This window comes from Bradysia coprophila (genome assembly GCF_014529535.1).
Source record: "Bradysia coprophila strain Holo2 chromosome X unlocalized genomic scaffold, BU_Bcop_v1 contig_20, whole genome shotgun sequence".
NCBI classification, from domain to species: Eukaryota; Metazoa; Arthropoda; class Insecta; order Diptera; family Sciaridae; genus Bradysia; species Bradysia coprophila.
Window position 1 is genome coordinate 5765852 of NW_023503307.1, and position 18465 is coordinate 5784316.

The following is an 18465-nucleotide window of genomic DNA, read 5'->3' on the forward strand; positions in this document are numbered from 1 at the left end:
ATATTAAATTTTCTATGAATGTTATCAGCGAGAGGATGGAAATTCTTTTTCGACAGATTGATGAGATGATGAGCATTAGAGCTAATGAATTATTGGCCATCGATTATTTTTTTTACCAGAGAGCTCACGGGCTCTGTGATAATTAGACCTAATTAATGTCCGGCGTCCTTTTTTCGTCGGTAAAGTTAAACTCGCTCTTGGTATATTGTATGACAGAATTTGTTAACTATTTTAGGATTCTATTTCCACATCGAATTAAATTCATTCCTCTCGGTGAATAATTAAAAAACTTTTCAATCAAAAAATGTCATCTCTTTGGACTTTAATTTGTCGGGTATACTCCATTTCGCATAAAAAAAATTATTTGGCCAAAGTTGTATAATGAGTGAAATGTATGCAGCTGTTAGAAATCGTATCGATAGTTGACTGTATAGTTGTCTAATATACATTTACTAAAGGTTTATCACTCGTATGCAATAACATTAAGCCTAAAGCGTGAAATCAAAAAGTAATTGGAGCATATACAATACTGAACACGATAATATTAAAACAAGATTTAACGGAAATCGGATTACAAACAATCCATCGTGACAACCATACATAAATGGCGTTTTATTTATAGAAAACCTATTTCTGGCCAAAAGAACTACAAAGAATCAAACAAAACAACAAAAGCAGAAGTAAAGAAAACGAAGAAATTTTCCCAAAGAATACAATCAAAAATTTTACCGATCAATTGTATGCAGTCGAGGGTATGAAAAAAAATGTGTCAAAAAATTATGCAGTTTGTGTTCACAGTGCAGTGACTGTTTTTATGTGTGTTTTCTTGTTTACAGTTTGACGAGATCAATTTCCGAACTTTTATTTTCAATATATAGCATTGTTTGCGACAGTAACACTCTACGTCTCTATTTCGATGCTGCTGCTGATGGATAAAAACTCCGGCACAGATGAATCGGTATTGCACTCGGGATATACATATTTTGTAATATAGATTTTCCATTTATTGATGGATTTGACTTTGTTGAAACATCTATTTTTGCTACTTATTGCGAATAATATCATCACAATGGTAAAATGTCAGCATTTATTCAATTTTGTTGTTGTTGTTCTTGGTAAAAACCTATTGGTTTCAGTCGCAATATACTGATAAATACATCTACTGTTATGTGTGACGAAGGGAAGTATAAATGAACACATCAGTCAGGTATAATTGAGTTTTTATAAATCCGTATATAAGTCGTGCAGTGAAATTATGAAAATGCAGCGGACCATTGAAGTATAGTTACCTTAACATTTTGCACTCAATGCATTTTCGTTTTCTCCATGCATAATATTGTGGTGTAGTTTTGATTCTCTGTAATTTTGTTTTATTTTTCATTTTCATTTTTTTTTTTTGTTGCTCATTCATTCATTCAGCATTTCATCAACTCCATACAAAAGCACATGTGCTGTTGAAGGACATTTTTTAATTGAAAATAATTTATTTTTATTTTCACTCATTGTGTGTATATTATGTACGTTTACAATGTGTGCATTGTATGTCCTATATAGGTAATACATTAAATTTCTCCATGATATCAATTTTCATGCGTGAAATGATTTATAATATTTTCGTTTTTCGTATTTTCAAATTGTTTTTAACACCCAAATCACAAGTGGAATGGATGTTCAATGCAAAAGTGAGGTAAGTGAAAAGGCTGGCGATAATGCATGCATTGATACAATTCCATGAATTCCCTCTTCCTTTACGGCCAACGTTCTCATGGATACACCGAATATCGTGCATGGGTGCTTTGTCGGTCAGGAATGAGATCTTACTCATAACAAAAAGAACTTCGTTCCTCCTAATTATGGAAATGCGTAACTCTCTTTTGTCATCAACTCAAATCAACACACACGACACATATAAATCAACGACAAAAAACCAATTTGTGACCATATAAAAAGGGTTAAATTTAATAATAAAAACGTTACGGAACGATTTTGAGAACACTGCCAACTATTCGATACCCTGTGGTGCATGGAAGTTCACAGATTTTACCGTGACTAATCAAAAGTTTTAGAATTTGAAGTTAGGGTTTTTTTCAAAATAAATTAGGGTAAAGAGAGTATGGGTGATTGGATGTAAACGCTCAACCGCTTGAAGTTTAAAAAAAAATTAATTGTCGTAGATTAACCTTCCATCAACAGCGTTACAATTTTAGTACTTTTTCGTAGATCCATCGTACGCATATCGCTAATTAAGAATTTTTTGTTATTAGAAATTGTTTGTTTTATTGGAGTTGTCACTCTCAAGCAGTTGCAGCTTCGAACTGTTGTCCCTCGATGTCTTATAAGTTGATAGGAATTAAACTTTCGAGGATTTTTTACTTTCGAGAATTTATCCGTCACCGTTACTACAATTACCTTACAGGTCTGTTTTTCAACTTTCTTTCACTATTTTCATCAACAAGGGCCTGCACATAGATATAGGCCACAGCCAATGATGCCACACCGAACACAATGGAGGATGTGTGTCAAAAATCTATATTCCAAGTGGAAAAACGCCCGGGTCGGGTGTAAAGGTACGGTTTAATCACCTGATATGGACAAAGAAAATAAGTGAGGGGCGGAGAAACTAGAAAATCCTATGTTAACCGAAAAAATCCTTTGGAATTTCAAATGGGAATTCCTTTGAAATTTTTTGAAAACTGGAGATCCTTTCATCAAAAAATCGTGAAAATCAAAGAAAGTCTTCAAAAAATCCTTGGATATTCAAGAAATTTCTCAAAACTTAAAAGGAAAATTCTTAAAAACCGACGTAAATTCTTGAAAATCCATCAAAAATTGTAAAGAAGATCCTCCTAGAATCTTAGAAAATTGTCAGAAAATCATTGAAATCAGATTCAACGTAAATAAGGCATGACCTCAGCAGACTAACAATTTCTTGAACAGTCTTTCAGTTGATCAGTTCTATCGAACTAACGATTTGCTATCGATTTGTAATAGATCTATTGAAAGTCCTTCGATCTAAAGAAGAAAAACATCAGATAAGTATACTTACTTACTTGAGGTACTTGCCGACTGTGAAAGGTTAACGGATAAAAATATTTTTCAGAATCAGTTCCATTCCGCACTTCACTTACAGTTTGAAATTAAGACGCATTTCGTTTCTGCTTTTATCCAGCTGATCCACTGAAAAGAAAAAATTTTAACCCCAAATGATCGAAAATACTTGCAATACCCCCCGATGGCGGTCTTATCAAGTGATTTAACAATGGTGTAATAATATTTTTTGTTAAAGAGCCGAATGATGTATATGATGTCATATGACGCCTCTTATTTATTTTGTTGTTCAAAATTACATGTATTTACACACATGTGTATATTTTCGGATTCCACCCTCATAAATATTCCCATTATTATATCCACACATGTAGTAGAGGTTTGGACTGTGTGCTATATATATATACACACACAATATCTATATATCAATAGAAAGTACGTACAAAATCTGCGGAGAACGTGGCTTCCCTCTGTTTGGCCACACATCCCTAGATTTTAGAAACCGTAAGTTTTTTGGTCGTTTGACAGCGAACACTACCAATGGGTATTATACATATATGTATGTGCGCATCCAGTTGTTATATTGAATCCCCCAATCCAGAGAAAAATAAAAACCAACACCACATGGGCCAGTAACGACGTTATATACACCCTTAAATCTCTTTTCGGATAAAAACTTTTTTTTTTCGTGTGTTACATATATTATATTCTATGAGGTAATTTGTACTTCACATCAGGGCATACACAGTAAATTTTTTGATATGGACTATTGCTTAGAAAAAAGGGGTTCCGATGAACTCATAATAGTAAATCAGTGTTTTGATAATTTTTCAGCAATAACTTCAATTTTTATGGAATGAAAAGCATTCAGAAATGTGCTGATATTGTGCATTTACACATGGACATATAAGGGAATGGAATTGTATATGGTACGGTATAGCGTTTACTATCAGAATAATGTACGTCATCACCTCAATTCACAATTAAGTTTTTTGGTTACATTTACAAATACCATTCGGTTTGTGTGAACCGACTAAACTGTAAAATAAATATAACTTTTTGACGGAATGTATTGCAAAAATACACATAACAGAGCAAAGAATATCGTTCGTTTGTTTTTCTATACCTGAGTTCAAACAAACAGAGAGGCACGGTTTAGGGCATCCAATAAAATATTTAAAAAAATATTTTTTCAGTTATAGAGTATCCGCAATTGCACTCCTAAAAAACATTTTTTTACATCAAATAACCCTAAAAAACTCGTTTCGCAAATAAAATCCCCTTTTCGTCAGTCCGCATGTGATATTTTTCGGTGTTGTTACTTCTCGAGACATAGTTTGTTATACTGTTTATAATAAACTCCGTTAGCAAACTGAAAATGCTCTGTCTATAACTGATTGCACAGTTTTTTTTCCGTATTTGTTTCGAATATGAAAACAAACGCGGAAAGAATGTGTCAACAATACCATTTTGATACTCGCACGATCACCAGAGGGTATGCAGTAGCCGTTTGTGAGCAAAATGCAAAATTGTCTGCGAAGTGATCTTATTTTGTAATTTTAACGATGTTATAACAACGTGTGCATTTGATCGAACTTATATGAGGCTTGTCCAATTAGCGAATTATAAGAAAAATGAGATTTCATTCAGCCTTTTGAGCTAAATCTGTGAAATCTCATTTTTCTTATGATTCGCTAATTGAGTTTGAATATCTAGACAAGTTATTGTTAATGGACGCAGAGCATGATTCTGAGCAAAAACTTTTTGAGTGGCATACCTCTAAACTGTGCCAATTTTTTTAGAAGTTAGTCTACAACGTAGAAACATAAAGCCTCCCATCAAAAAATTAAAAAATGGTGGACCAACGCACTTCAAGCATGAGTGGTACTCTAAAAGGGTACTAAAAGTGTAAAAAAACCGATTTCATACAAAATAGTACTCTAGTACGAAACAACGATGAAATTCATACGCAAACTTAAAAATGGTCAGCTACCGCGATATCTCAGCGAAATGGTGACGTACAACCGCGATATTCACAATTATCCTGTAAAGGAACGACTTCAGGGTGGAATGCAAGAGGAGTGTAAAAAATTGGAATTCAGTATTCAATAGGGGATTGATACAATACAATGCGTTACCGGGTGATGTAAAAAACACAAAGTGTGAACGGACGTTTAAGGATAAGTTGAGACAATTTGTGAAAGACAATTTTTGATTATTGATGTAATGTCTCAATGTTAGTGTATTTATGTAAAATTGCGATTTTTAATAGCTTTTGCTAAATAAATGTCGATTATTATTATTATTATTTGGCAGCTGTCAACTACGATCATTTTTGCTTGAAGTGTGTTTGATGGATGGACTCATATTTTTGATTTTACACTGTTTGACATATCGCTTACCGGGCAGATAGAACCAATTTATATTTATCGCACCCACCCCAACGCCTCAGCCAAGTTTTTAGCGGATGACAGAACAACTTTTTGCTTAGAATAACGTTCTGCGTCGAAAATGTTGAAACAATACTACCAACGCACTTCATGCATGAGCGGTACTTTCAATAGAGTACTGAAGCTGGACAGTGTATCAAACAAATATTGCCACTGTAAGAAATATGGAAATTTCATACAAAATAGTACTCTATTTGGCAGCTGTCACTCGAAGCACTTTTGCTTGAAGTGCGTTTGTACAACCCAAATGGGCATGTTTCCTTTCTGCATTTAGATAATCATATGAGTAGGAGTAATAGGAGGATATTTTGTCTTCAACAAACAAGTTGGCACATTTTTGTAAGTTCCGGCCTCTAGAAGGAATAAGGATTCGATCTTCAAACACTCAAAAAAATATTTTTACTTTAATTTTATAGAAAATTGAATTGAATCTCATAATTCAGTACCATCACACGTGAATAAATGTACGGCCGACCAATTAACTTCTGTGATGTGATTTGTCATTCCTTCATTTCTTTCATTTACTCTCAGTTCGGGCGAGACTAAAAAAAATTACACAGTCGGCCACATCACACAGAGTTATGAAATTTATAAATTTATTGTTTTAGCCCACCAAATAGAGGTTTTTCCCTTAACAGAAATAAAAATTGTTGTTTTTTACCATCTTTCGTTTTATTTTTTATTTACTTTGCTTATTTTTTTAGATTTTAATTTTTGGTTTTCTTATAATGGTTTGTATAACCAAAGTTTATTACTTTTAGTGTCTGTGTTTTCATACTTCGGATTTCTGCATTTCTTTTTTTTTTGAGTCATCCCAAGTCAAACCTGACGCAATTAATGTTAATGGGAAGTTCAACTTTTTAACAGCAACTATATTTGAATTCAGAACAGTGTGAAAAATAAAAATGCAGACATGCGTCTTGATTGTATTAACATGGTAATTGGGAAACTTTGTTTGCAATCGTCAAATTGAATTGGCAACGAAACAACGTAAAAAAAACTGGGCTTCATTGGTAACAGTGAAGCAGGCAAAGTTTCCAAGGACATTGTGCAGGTTTTTATACTAAAATTTACTCAAAAAGAATTTAAGTTAAGTTTGATTAGAAGTGGAATTGGTCAAGATATTGGAACGCTAATATAGATAAAGTAGGGATGTGCTGTCTGTTGACCACCCTCCCATCTTGTTTGTAACGTTTTCCCGAGCAAAAAAAAAACGACGAAAAAGTATATGACTATTTCCTTGTAAACGGTGAAGTATTTGGATACTCTGGTGATATTTGTGAAAAAATTGAAATTGTTCGCCAAAAAATGCTTTCAATGAAATATGACATCTTCGTTTACTCACAATCTTTATTGCCATTAAGGAATGAGAAAATTAATGAAACAAAGTTTTTCTTATAAGTTGCACATGTTTCTGCTAATATCCGTCGCCAGACAGTCCCTAATACTTAACGAGACAAAGCCTAGGCCTAGACCTAGGTGCCACGTAGCTACCGTACAGAATCAGCTTGCAAAGATTCAAAGACTAGCACTGCTAAGCATCACAGGAGCAATGAAATCACCCACGTGGATGCAATAGCTAGAAACACTTGTTTAAGCGGCGACCACATGACGTTGACGTGGTTTTCTGATGGCTCCAAATACAACCATCACGCAGGTGCGGGAATATTCTTCCACCAAACACAGCTCGAAATATCACACTCGCTGGGCTTCTACGCCACAGTTTAACAAACAGAAACATATGGCATCTCAGAATGCAGCCGAGAAATGTAAAGCGAAAATATCCGAGGTAGGTCAGTAATGATCTGTTCTGACAGCCAAAGCGCATTAAAAGCTATAAGTGCGTACAAGATCTGCTCATTCACAGTCCTCAGGTGTAGGGACAAACTCCAAAAACTCGCCGAACATAACTCGGTTAAACTAGTCTGGCTTTCAGGCCATAGCAACATTCAAGGCATCGCTGAAACTCTAGCAAAAGCTGGAGCATTAAAACCTGTCAGCGGACCGGAACCCTTCTTAAAAGGGCCACCATCGTTCTACGCAAACCTAATCAGCAAAAACAAAAAACAAAAAGTTCAAACAGCACTGGGACTCAACGAACCACGCTAGACAATAAAAAAATTGCATTAAGATTAACGCTAAAAACTCACACTATATACTCTCACTTAGCAGGAAAAACATCAGAAGAGTAACATCCATTCTTACTGGACACTGCTCCCTAAACAAGTACATGCACACTATAGGCCTAGCCCCAAGCAGCCTGTGCAACAACTGTGGAGACGTAAAATCTACCGAACATTTTTTATGCAAATGTCCTGCCTACATCTCAGCCAGAGCAAAAAGCTTTGGAGACTACATTCTCCCATACAACATAATCTGGAGTCTTCCGCCCAGTAATGATCTGGATTATCTAAATCGTACAAATAGGATTTAAGTTACCCTGTTTGCTTCACCCACTCGAACTAACTAACTAACGAGACAAAGCCCTACACATTTTCCTAACAAGAGAAAGCCCTACAGATACGGAATTAACAGTAATGTGAACTGATAAGAAAATGTTTCATGAATTTTCTTATTTTTGAACATTGGTCTTACATGTTACCTCGCAAGGATGTTGCCTCGAAGAGAGTTTATGACATATTGACTTTTAGTATGCAAGAATATACTTTAAAAGGGTACGAGTAAATACTGTTTACAGTATATGAACATTTCCTTTTATGTACTTGGAAGGAACCAGTATATAAAAGTAAATTTTCATATACTGTGAGCAGTATATAACTATAGATACCCTTACCTGGAACAGACAGTATATAAATGTTTATGATCATATACTAAAACACCAGTATATGCATATACTTTTTGGCTCATATTTCTTGCTCGGGTAATGAATTTTTTGTATGAAGTCTATCGAGAGACCCTCCTCTTCCCCCAAACATTTATGAACGCTCTTCTGGAAGATGATTTGAGTATTTCTCTTTTTTCAGTTGTTGCTCCTACAAAGCAATAAAGTGAAAATTTGTGGGAGTAATATTCGCATTGATATATCGCGTGGGTTGACTTCATTGAATCTAATTGTTCCATGTACGAATCGCTTATTTTGTTTTAGTTTAAGAAGCAGATCATTTTGCGGATTCAAACACAGAAATGAATAATGATAGTGACTGAACAAAAATTTCCATGTAACGAAGAGAAATTCAGCTCACACAATACACGTTTTTCGTCCATTCGTATTAGTATATTACTTCCGAGGTTCCAAGTTGTGTATTTGATAAGTGGGGTGTTACAGCCCGACCCGAAGGGGAGGGCTGTATTCCCCACTTGTCAAATAACAACTTTGAACCTCGTAAGTACAATGCTTTACGTGATTAGGCAATGTAAATGAAAATGAAACATGCCGTAACACGTAAAAAATATTCCGTTGACAAATTAACGTTTCTGTTCATCGTTAGAACAAATGCTTGATATAAAATCAATAATGGAATCACCTCATCTGAAAAAATAAACTGAAAAATTCAGAACTTATTGAATAAACAAATGGTCAAAGTGGAAGATGTGTGCTTTTAAATTACGCAACAAAATAAGTAAAAATTCCTAGAATTTGTTAAAAACATTTTCACGTTTACTTTATTGTGATACACGCTAAATGCACGAAAGCAATATTTCTATTTTTGGCAATGAAATCTTCTTTTCACGAGTACCTACATCAATTAATTCCTTTTTTGCTTCATTTGAAATAATTCTATCGAACCGAACCGAAGTTTTTTTTATATTTTTTGTTCTATTTCAGTCGAAATTGCTATTGTAGCAGGTATAGGTTCTCCAGGGCCTATTTTACGGAAACATGTTTCTCAAGTTTTTGAAAGTTTCCAAAATGTTTCTGAAAAGTTTCTTAAAGTTTCTCAAAGTTTCTTAAAGTTTCTAGAAAAGTTTCCTTAAGAAACTTTAAGAAACATTTTGGAAACTTTCAAAAACTTGAGAAACATGTTTCCGTAAAATAGGCCCTGAGGTTCTCACATCATTTTAATTTGCGAGCAGGGTCGAAACTAGCTTATTACATAACTGTGGGAAAACCAGGAGCCTATAGCGTGTAGTAGTAACTACTCACGAAAACTCGATTTTGTCCACGAAAAAACAAATACAGTTTTTAACATTCAAAAGTATCGACATATTATACATTTCTTATTTCTCCAACTTCTCTCATTTCTCCATAACGAGAGAAGTAAGCAAAATAAGAAATGTATAATATGTCGATACTTTTGAATGTTAAAAACTGTAAAAAGTTGAGAAAGCAACAAGAAAATTGAATTAACTGAGTTCAGTGGAGAAAATGTTTATTTTCTTCCCGCTTTCTTTTTACAGAGGAGACCCCAGAGAGAAAATAGGCATTTTCCCGACAATATTAGTAGTTTTCAGAGTGACCAAAAGAGAATTTTCACAACGCACAAATAAAGAAATTTAAAAAGTATTTATACAATCGAGGCATCGTGAGCCTAATTAAGTACTTTGCATCGAGTTGCATACATCGCTTTATGCCACAAAAAGACATATAAAGTTTGCAAATTTTGAAAATTATGATGCTGAGTGGCATAATTAGTAATTTATGCAACTAGTTGCGAAAAGTGGTAGTTTTTGTCATTAGATGTGAAATCGTGTGACAAAAACTACCACTTTCGCAACGTGTTGCATACAACATTTTCTGCAACAAGCTGCGAAAAATGAACTTTTGAAATGCAAAACATAACTCTACCTTTATCATACATTCTACTGTATCAACGAAATATGGTATGAACGATCAAGTAGACTGCATTTATGTACGCTTCAAAAATTGGTTCACTGCGATTATATATCTCAATAGCCGAATGGTTACAAGGCTGTATACTTTGGGGAGGTCACGCAGACCGCCATTTTATTAGATACGCGGGAACACACCACTTCTGATGACTTTACATATACAAAAAATTTACCACATCATCAAGACGACGAGAATCATCAGAGTAGGTAAATTTTTGTATGAAATCGGCCATTTTATCATCAATTGTGGTGTGTAACCCGCGTATCTGTATCTGCGTGACCTCCCCAAGTATACAGCCTTGGAATGGTTAGAGGTGTTGCTCGATAAGCATTGGGTTTTGGTGTCGGTGGTTCGAAATTTGGTCAGGGCAGAATTTTTATTTACGGTTAATGGTTCAGATGTTCAGAAGGAGCGGTGAAAAAGTAAATCCATTTCACAACTAGTGGTGGAAAGTAAAACATAGAAAACCAGAGAAAAAAAGACCCTTCGATCACCACCCACATCACGCATGAAAAAGTTCAGTTTTCGCAGCGCAGTTGCAGAATAGTACATTTCGTACCTAGGACTAAAAGTTTTCTTTTTCATATTAGACGGAGTCGCACTTTTCGGGTCCTAAGTATGAAAATTAAATTTTCGTGTGAATTTTGGCTGAAAGTTTAGGAATGAACTGAACTTTTCAACTTTATATCTAAATATCGCTTCGAGAAACTGTAAACTTTGAAAATGAGTAATTGGAGAGTAATTACTGCCCACATTCTCCATTCTTTTCTCACTCCTATCAACTCTACATTGCAACGAAAATCGTATTGTAGACAGATGAAGGTATCTGGTAGAGGAATGAGAAGTATAGACAATGTGTATGCTTCAACACATGACATACTAATTGAGAATTCTAGGAACGGACAATTTATGTTATTCATCCCACATGGACCACGCTCCTACAGTGTAGGACATACACACCAGTATAGTATAGTAATATTGGTATCGAATGTGGAATATGCAGAGGATATTGGACTGTAATTGTTTTAAATTGTCTGTTCTTATAATTCTCAAACTGTATAACATTGGAAAAGAATGTAATATTGATCAAATGACCCCGACTAACATCGTCTAAATCTCACTTAAGGTAAATTTATAAAATTCAATCTAAAACGTTTTCTAAATTTCTTTTTTCAAATCCAAATTAAAATAAATGGTAAAATAAAGTCAATTCAACGAAAATCGTCAACAAAATCTCAGCATGACGAAGCATTATAATACATTTCAAATGACACACCAAGTCGGACACTTCCTAGCTGCCATAGGATTAATCAATTATGTGTACTTTGAACCTAAACAAACAATGCACCTTGAGCGCGCATACGTATTGGCTTTTCTATTTGTTTAAGCAGCCGAGAAAATTGTGTGTAACTGGAAAAGTAAAATCAAACCAAACTGAAACCAATAAAAATTACAAATCCTTTTAATTTAATCTTCTTAGCTTATATGTGTAGCTTTTATATCGAGCTTTATCCCTAGTAAATATAAATGTAACACGACTGGTCAACGATAAATTAGCTTACACATAACACAGAGGAAAGTACACGTTTTACACAAATTGGCATACTTTTTTTCTATTTTATCTTCTTTCGTAGAATGGAAACATTGACAAAGGTAAAATGCTTTTCGTTTTTACAAGTGGATTTAACATGGATAAATGTTAATTTGTATTGCAATTGCATGTTGGTAATTGTCGTATATTTGAGTCAATTGAGTGAAGTAGCATTTTATTAAGTTTCCTTAAAAATTACATCGTTTCCAGGTGTGAGCATTTTAATACATACTACGAATGCTAATGCCTATTGATAAAGTGTTTCTGCATGAAAAGCAGACAAGAAAAAACAGTTTCTACGGTAAGATTTTTTCCTTTAACAGTATTTTACTGCCAACAAGAATGGTGTTATGTGCTAAGCACTGTTTCAGTGCCTCATGTCTAACAGCCGTTGTTGTGAGGATATTTGGCAAAATGGCAAGGAAGCTTTTACCGCTGTATATTCACTGAGAGCAGCCATATCAATAGTTTTACTATCTGAACTATTACTTCATTCGATATAAGTCGAAAAGTGCGATTTATATATATATATATATATATATATATGATAAAACGTTGTATGAATCTCCTCGGTGCAAAGTACTTTAAACTTTATTAGGCTAACGATGTGTATTATGACACATAATGAGCTTCACGACAATAACACTCGTTATCTCGTTTGGGATGCCACTTTATTATTTTTAATCGTTTACCGACCAACTAACAGGCCAAATGACAAGTCAGTCCATACAAAACACTTGTCTGGAAACGCTGGCTCCCAGTCACCACAATAGCTCAAACAAACAACACAAACCAACACATCAATACAACAAATACACAGAGCTGAAGGTCCCAAACTCCACGAGGTGAGTGGCGATTCGAGACTTCACATGTACTTAGTTCAACGTATCTCATTCGCCAACATATTATTATATCTCACTATCCCTTCCTTGGTATCGACAATCTACGCTCAAAATTGTTTTTTTTATTATTAGCTACGGCTAGAGCACTTCGAAGTCAGAGCTGCTGTAAGCGTTATGAACCCCATACGGCTTTCGATTTATTATAAGTAAATAACGGGCTAAGACAACGAGCTGATGACGAAGGCGGTGACACACAAATGGCGCAATTTGTGTGAAAAAGGCAACCTAACATAAACGAAAATACTGAATTTTGCTAAAAAAAACATTTTCTTCATGTCGATTTCACACCAAATCTGTACTGAGTGCGTTTATCAATTTTAGGTGTCACCAGCCTTCGTGTCCTAACCTGTTCTTTCAGAACCTTAACGCGGGTGACACACAAATGTTGACAAATTTTATTACAGTTACATAATTATAATATGACTATGGGATTGTAGGATGTACATTGTACATCCTACTTACTTTCCACATTCAATTGAACCTACGAATTCAGTTTCATTTTTGATTTTGTCGATTGGCACCATTGACAATTGACATACAAGTGGTTAGTTCTCGTTATTTGCTTGTCGTGGCAACATATACATTACGTGTCCAAGCAGTTAAAGAAGCACTAGGTAGCGTCAATGAAAATTCTGAAAGGAAAGTATAGCTCACATGTGACTTGATCACAAAGGCACAAATTTAGAAGAGATCTTTTTGTGTACTGTATGTATTTTACATGCTACATGAGTCAAAAACCGTACTTTTCATGTTTCAAGCACTAGTTACGACGCCCAAAGCGTCTCGTTTTCGTGTGTTTAATGATCTCGGCTGCATCTCGAATCAACCAAATTCACACGAAAATTCCACTTTTTAAATGGGAAAATGTAAAACGCTAAAGAAATACATGTAGATTTAATGGAACGAAATGGATGAAGAAAACCAACGAAAGCGGTAAAAACGTATGTTGATTGTTAAGTTTGAATTTAGTCTAAGACAAAATAGCAAAATACTAATCATAAGAGATTGTGAAACAAAATGGCAATCGGCTGTACCTCTACCGTTTTTGAGATCAACCTTTTTGACACATGACATATGCAAGATTCTTTTCATAATATTTTCATTGTTCATTTGTCAACAGATTGCAAAGTGACATTTTAGTGTATTTTTTGGCTTTTCGTTATATTCACGCCATAAGTGCGGTCGAAATTCAAAATCTTTCTCACGCAAATCTTTCTAAAGCAGCGTTATTTTCATACAAGGAAGCGTTGAAATGTATTTTTCGGTTCACTTTTTCGTCGTCTCGTTCATTTCAAATTCAAATTTTAGGCACACTTACGGTGTGAATTGCAAAATTTTATTAACTTTGGGAACACGGGTTCTCCAATTGAAATGAGTGATAGGTCGTTGGATTCGTCTTTCAATTCTAGAGAAGACGCCTCTTTAATTTTTTTAATAATTCTTTTATTATCTTTAATTTTAAAATTAGGGGACAACTGGAAGCTATAAATTTTCAGCATGAATTTAGTGTGCGAGATCTCGATCTCGAGCGTATGAATTTTTCGTCCGGACAGTGAAACACGTTATTGACCAGAACGTACCAACGATTAGAGTGAAAAAATACAGTAACAAACCGAAATGGTGGACATCCGAACTTCAGCATTTGAAGAATAGGCGCGACAAATTGTTCAAACGAAAATGTAATGGTGCATTGACCTTGGAGTATGAAAGAGCGCTTAAGGATTTCAATGAACTAAACGATCGATTGCACCACGACCACCTCATCAGAATTCAAGAAAACATCAAGAATGATCCAGCCGCATTTTGGGAAATTTGCCAGAATCAATGGAGGCATCGACGCATATCCGAATCAGATGAGTTATGGTGACAGAGTGCAAATAAGACCGTTAAAGGGCTGTCCATGAAAACGTCTACTCTTCATGCGGGCCCGCGAATACCCTTTTAAATGAAATTGGCGGTGAGCACGACAGTTTCTTCTTACCAAGACGTAACTCGTAACACATTTGGTGGCAGAACTTTTGTTGCCACAATAACTCAAAATATTTCTGTATAGAAAGTTTCCACCCCCATTTTTCAGTTTCTATATTAAATTTTTACCATAAAAGAGCGTGTAATGTAAATCCGTGACAAGCATTCTGCCGAAACTAAAAGTATGAAAATTGAACTGTTGTTAGTTTATCAGAGTATAATCAATACAGATCTGAGAATAATGATTTTTATGCTCATTCAAAAAAAAGGGGAAAATAACATTCTGCAAAATTGTAGTTCTGCATTCTTAATTGTAATCAGAAATAGTTTTCGTGTACAATAGCTACAATGACATTGAATTGTTCCATTGTTGCACCGTATACAATTTCGAAAAATGTGTGTGTTCCATTATTACTGTACATTTTTGGGGTGAAAGTGGGGTAATGTGAGGTCTGGCTTGGTAAATTTAATTTTCAAATGAGTTGGTTAAACCCTTCAGTGTTTTCGGTTTGTGCTTCAAAACCGGATTCTATAAATCATTTTAATATTTCATTTAATTTTATTGAAATGAAAAACAAAACAAACCTGCGGACTTATACCCATTCGAAATGCGAGTAAATAAAAGTACAACCATTGCAGAATCAGGGTCGGATTAAGACTAAGAGCGCCACTGGTCTATTTCGTTTACAGCGTTAAGCTCAAACACATCGTTTAAATTTCCAGCGCCAATATTCGCGAATTTTGTTCAGTGCCACTGGGCTAAGCCCATGTAGCCCATCGGTTTATTGCGGCTCTGGCAGAATATCTTGCACTTCATGCTAATAACATTTTTAAAAATTCATCGTTTGATAACGAAAAAAATAGAACTTGTGGCACTATGTCAACAATGTTGCTAGTGGAACTGACATGAAACTTACAAAACGAGGGTAAACAAAACAAATTTCGATTTTCACTTAGAATTCTTAATTTATCCATACAAAGCATGAGGAGAGTCGACTTAAACGTTAAAGTTTTACGTCTTTTCTTAACTATAAGTGAAAATTGCATTCTCCCCAATATCAGACTCTGTTTTAACTTTTAAAAGAAAACTGATATCGTTAAAGGTGTTAAAGGAGCACAAATTACAATTATGAAAAATCGTCTGTCATGTGGGCGAGTCAAGTGTTTCCCGAGAAAAACTATAAAGTAGTAAGACCCCAAAATAATCTTCGCAGATTAAGTAAAGCTGAGTCGGAACATCAAATTTTTCTGCTCACCTCTCTAATGCGAAGCTAGATTTTATCGACCAGAGCCTAATTTTAGTAATTTAACTCCGCAAAATTCCTAAAAATTATCAAAAATCGTTTGACGAATTTTTCGGAATTTTTTCAGAACTTCACGGAATTAAATTACTAAAACTAGGCCATGATCGATGCTAACCCTCTCATTATATAGAATCCTTCACTTAATGAATAATGTGAGAGTAATTACGTGTTACTTTGAAATCAATATTTTTGCAATGCAACTCTATCAACCTATGACATCTTAACACGCAGTGCAAGAAACCAAAGGAAAAAGAAATCCGAACGATGTATGTTAATATCCGGTTCATTTTATGCTCATCAATACTGAAAATCATTAAAAAAATGTTTTTTATGCATCTTTAGTACCTGAACGTAAATGAAAAGTCATGTTTAATGTTTCAAGACTATAATGATACAATGCAGTGCTACTGTTGTGTACACATAAAAAACTCAACCTTAATCCTTATTAAAAATCATATAATCGCTGCGGGGCACACTTCTCGACATCATTCCAAAAAGGACCTTACGTACGTGTACAATCTCAATCTCAAGAGACCACTTGCTGTAGCCGATCTTTTTTACTTTTTTTACAAAGCAACTAAAAACTGACTGGTACGTACGACTTTTTTGTGAGATTTTTATTGGTTTGTAGTTCAAAATTTATGTAGACACAATCTAAAAGTGAGAGTTCTTGGAAAAAAATTAGATCTGTAGAACTAGCCTGCCATATGTCAACGTCAAAAAAAAAAACAAATAATTGGTAGGACGTGCAAAGTATATACTCGATTGGCGATTGTGATAATTTTAGTTGATTGAAATAAAAATCACTCGCACCAAACAACCAAAAATTCATCTCCGGACATTCCTCGTAGTATTTGCAACAATCATCTATTTTCACAACGACATTGCAACATATGCGACATGTGGAGTGGAATGTAGAATGAGAGTAGAATGAATTGCATGAAAATTGCATTACAAGGGTTGAAGCTATATGAACCGTACATTAAATCACAAACATTAAGATTGACAGCATTTTACCTACAAATGGACTCGACAAATTCGTTTCAGCGCAGAGTCAGATAGCCACTAACCTTCCCCTCTCTCCGCCCAAACTCGTTGCGTTTCTACAGTATTATGCGTAATTATTTTACATGGTACCTACATGCGTCGAAAACCGTACTTTTCATGTTTCAAGCATTATATAACTCGGGATAAAAATGACAATTCTCGTTTCAGTGTGTTTATTGACCTTGGCTTCGCCTCGGATCAACAAAATCCACACGAACGAATTTGATATCTCTTATCCAGATGAGTAAAAGTATCCGATGGCGTTTTACTTTACGAGCAAGGGAAAGACTTTTCACCAGTGAGGGAATGGCCACTAGTAAAGGAAAATACTATTACTCTATATATGGACATCCGCCAAATATTTTACGGACTCCAAAGGTATTATCAACAAACATCTATGATCTTAATAGTTGTTTTTCAGCATGAAATATAAATTTATTGCAAGATATTACTTGGCAGAGTAATCAAGATAATAGCGGTGATCAAAAGCTGTATTTTTATGACAGTCATTTTTTTTAAATACTTCGATTTTGGTGGTTTACTGTGGAATAAATCAAAAAACTTGGAATGAAAGAGACTATTTGCACAGTGTACCAAAGCTAAAATTATCTCCGCAGTCTTCCAATAGCCATAGTTATTATGAAAAGATAATCTCCACAGCCTTTCAATAGCCGTTGTTATTATGAATAGACTATTTGCACAGTGTTCCAATAGCCAAAATTACCATGAAGAGACTATTTGCACAGTGTGTGCGTCGAGTCTTCTTCGAATATTAATATTACATCGCAGAGAAACTGTGTTGCAATTGGCATTGGTTTCATATGACCAGTGAAATGTAAACTTTATAATTTTCACTGCAAGTATTGTCGTACCTGACTAGCTGAAGTGTTCAGATCATTTGACAACTGTTATTCCCTATTGTTCTACGAATGTGTCGGTTCATAGTCGAGAGCCGTTAATTATACCGTTAATTCAGAATCTGGTCACATGTTTGTGGGTGTTTCTTTTATTACATGCATAACGTCAAGTAAAACTTTTTTTCCTCTGTTTTTTAACGTTTCCATAATATGTAATATCCATAACCACCACGACAAAATAAATAAAAGGTTTTCGGTATTTATTATATCGAAGGAAAAAAAAATCATAAAAATATATGTTCCGGATACCGTTGACTACTTTCAAATAAAGTCCGTATTTTTTATGTGTGCTAATCAAAAAAAATCAAATATTACCCTGTTAAAAAAGTAGTTCTGTTTTGTCCAACAAAGGCGTATTTTTCTTCGAAGTTTCTTTAAAAAAAAGATGTTTTATTGTTGCGATAAAGGATCATTCTTGTTAGTTTTTTACTTCCATTTTTCTCTCG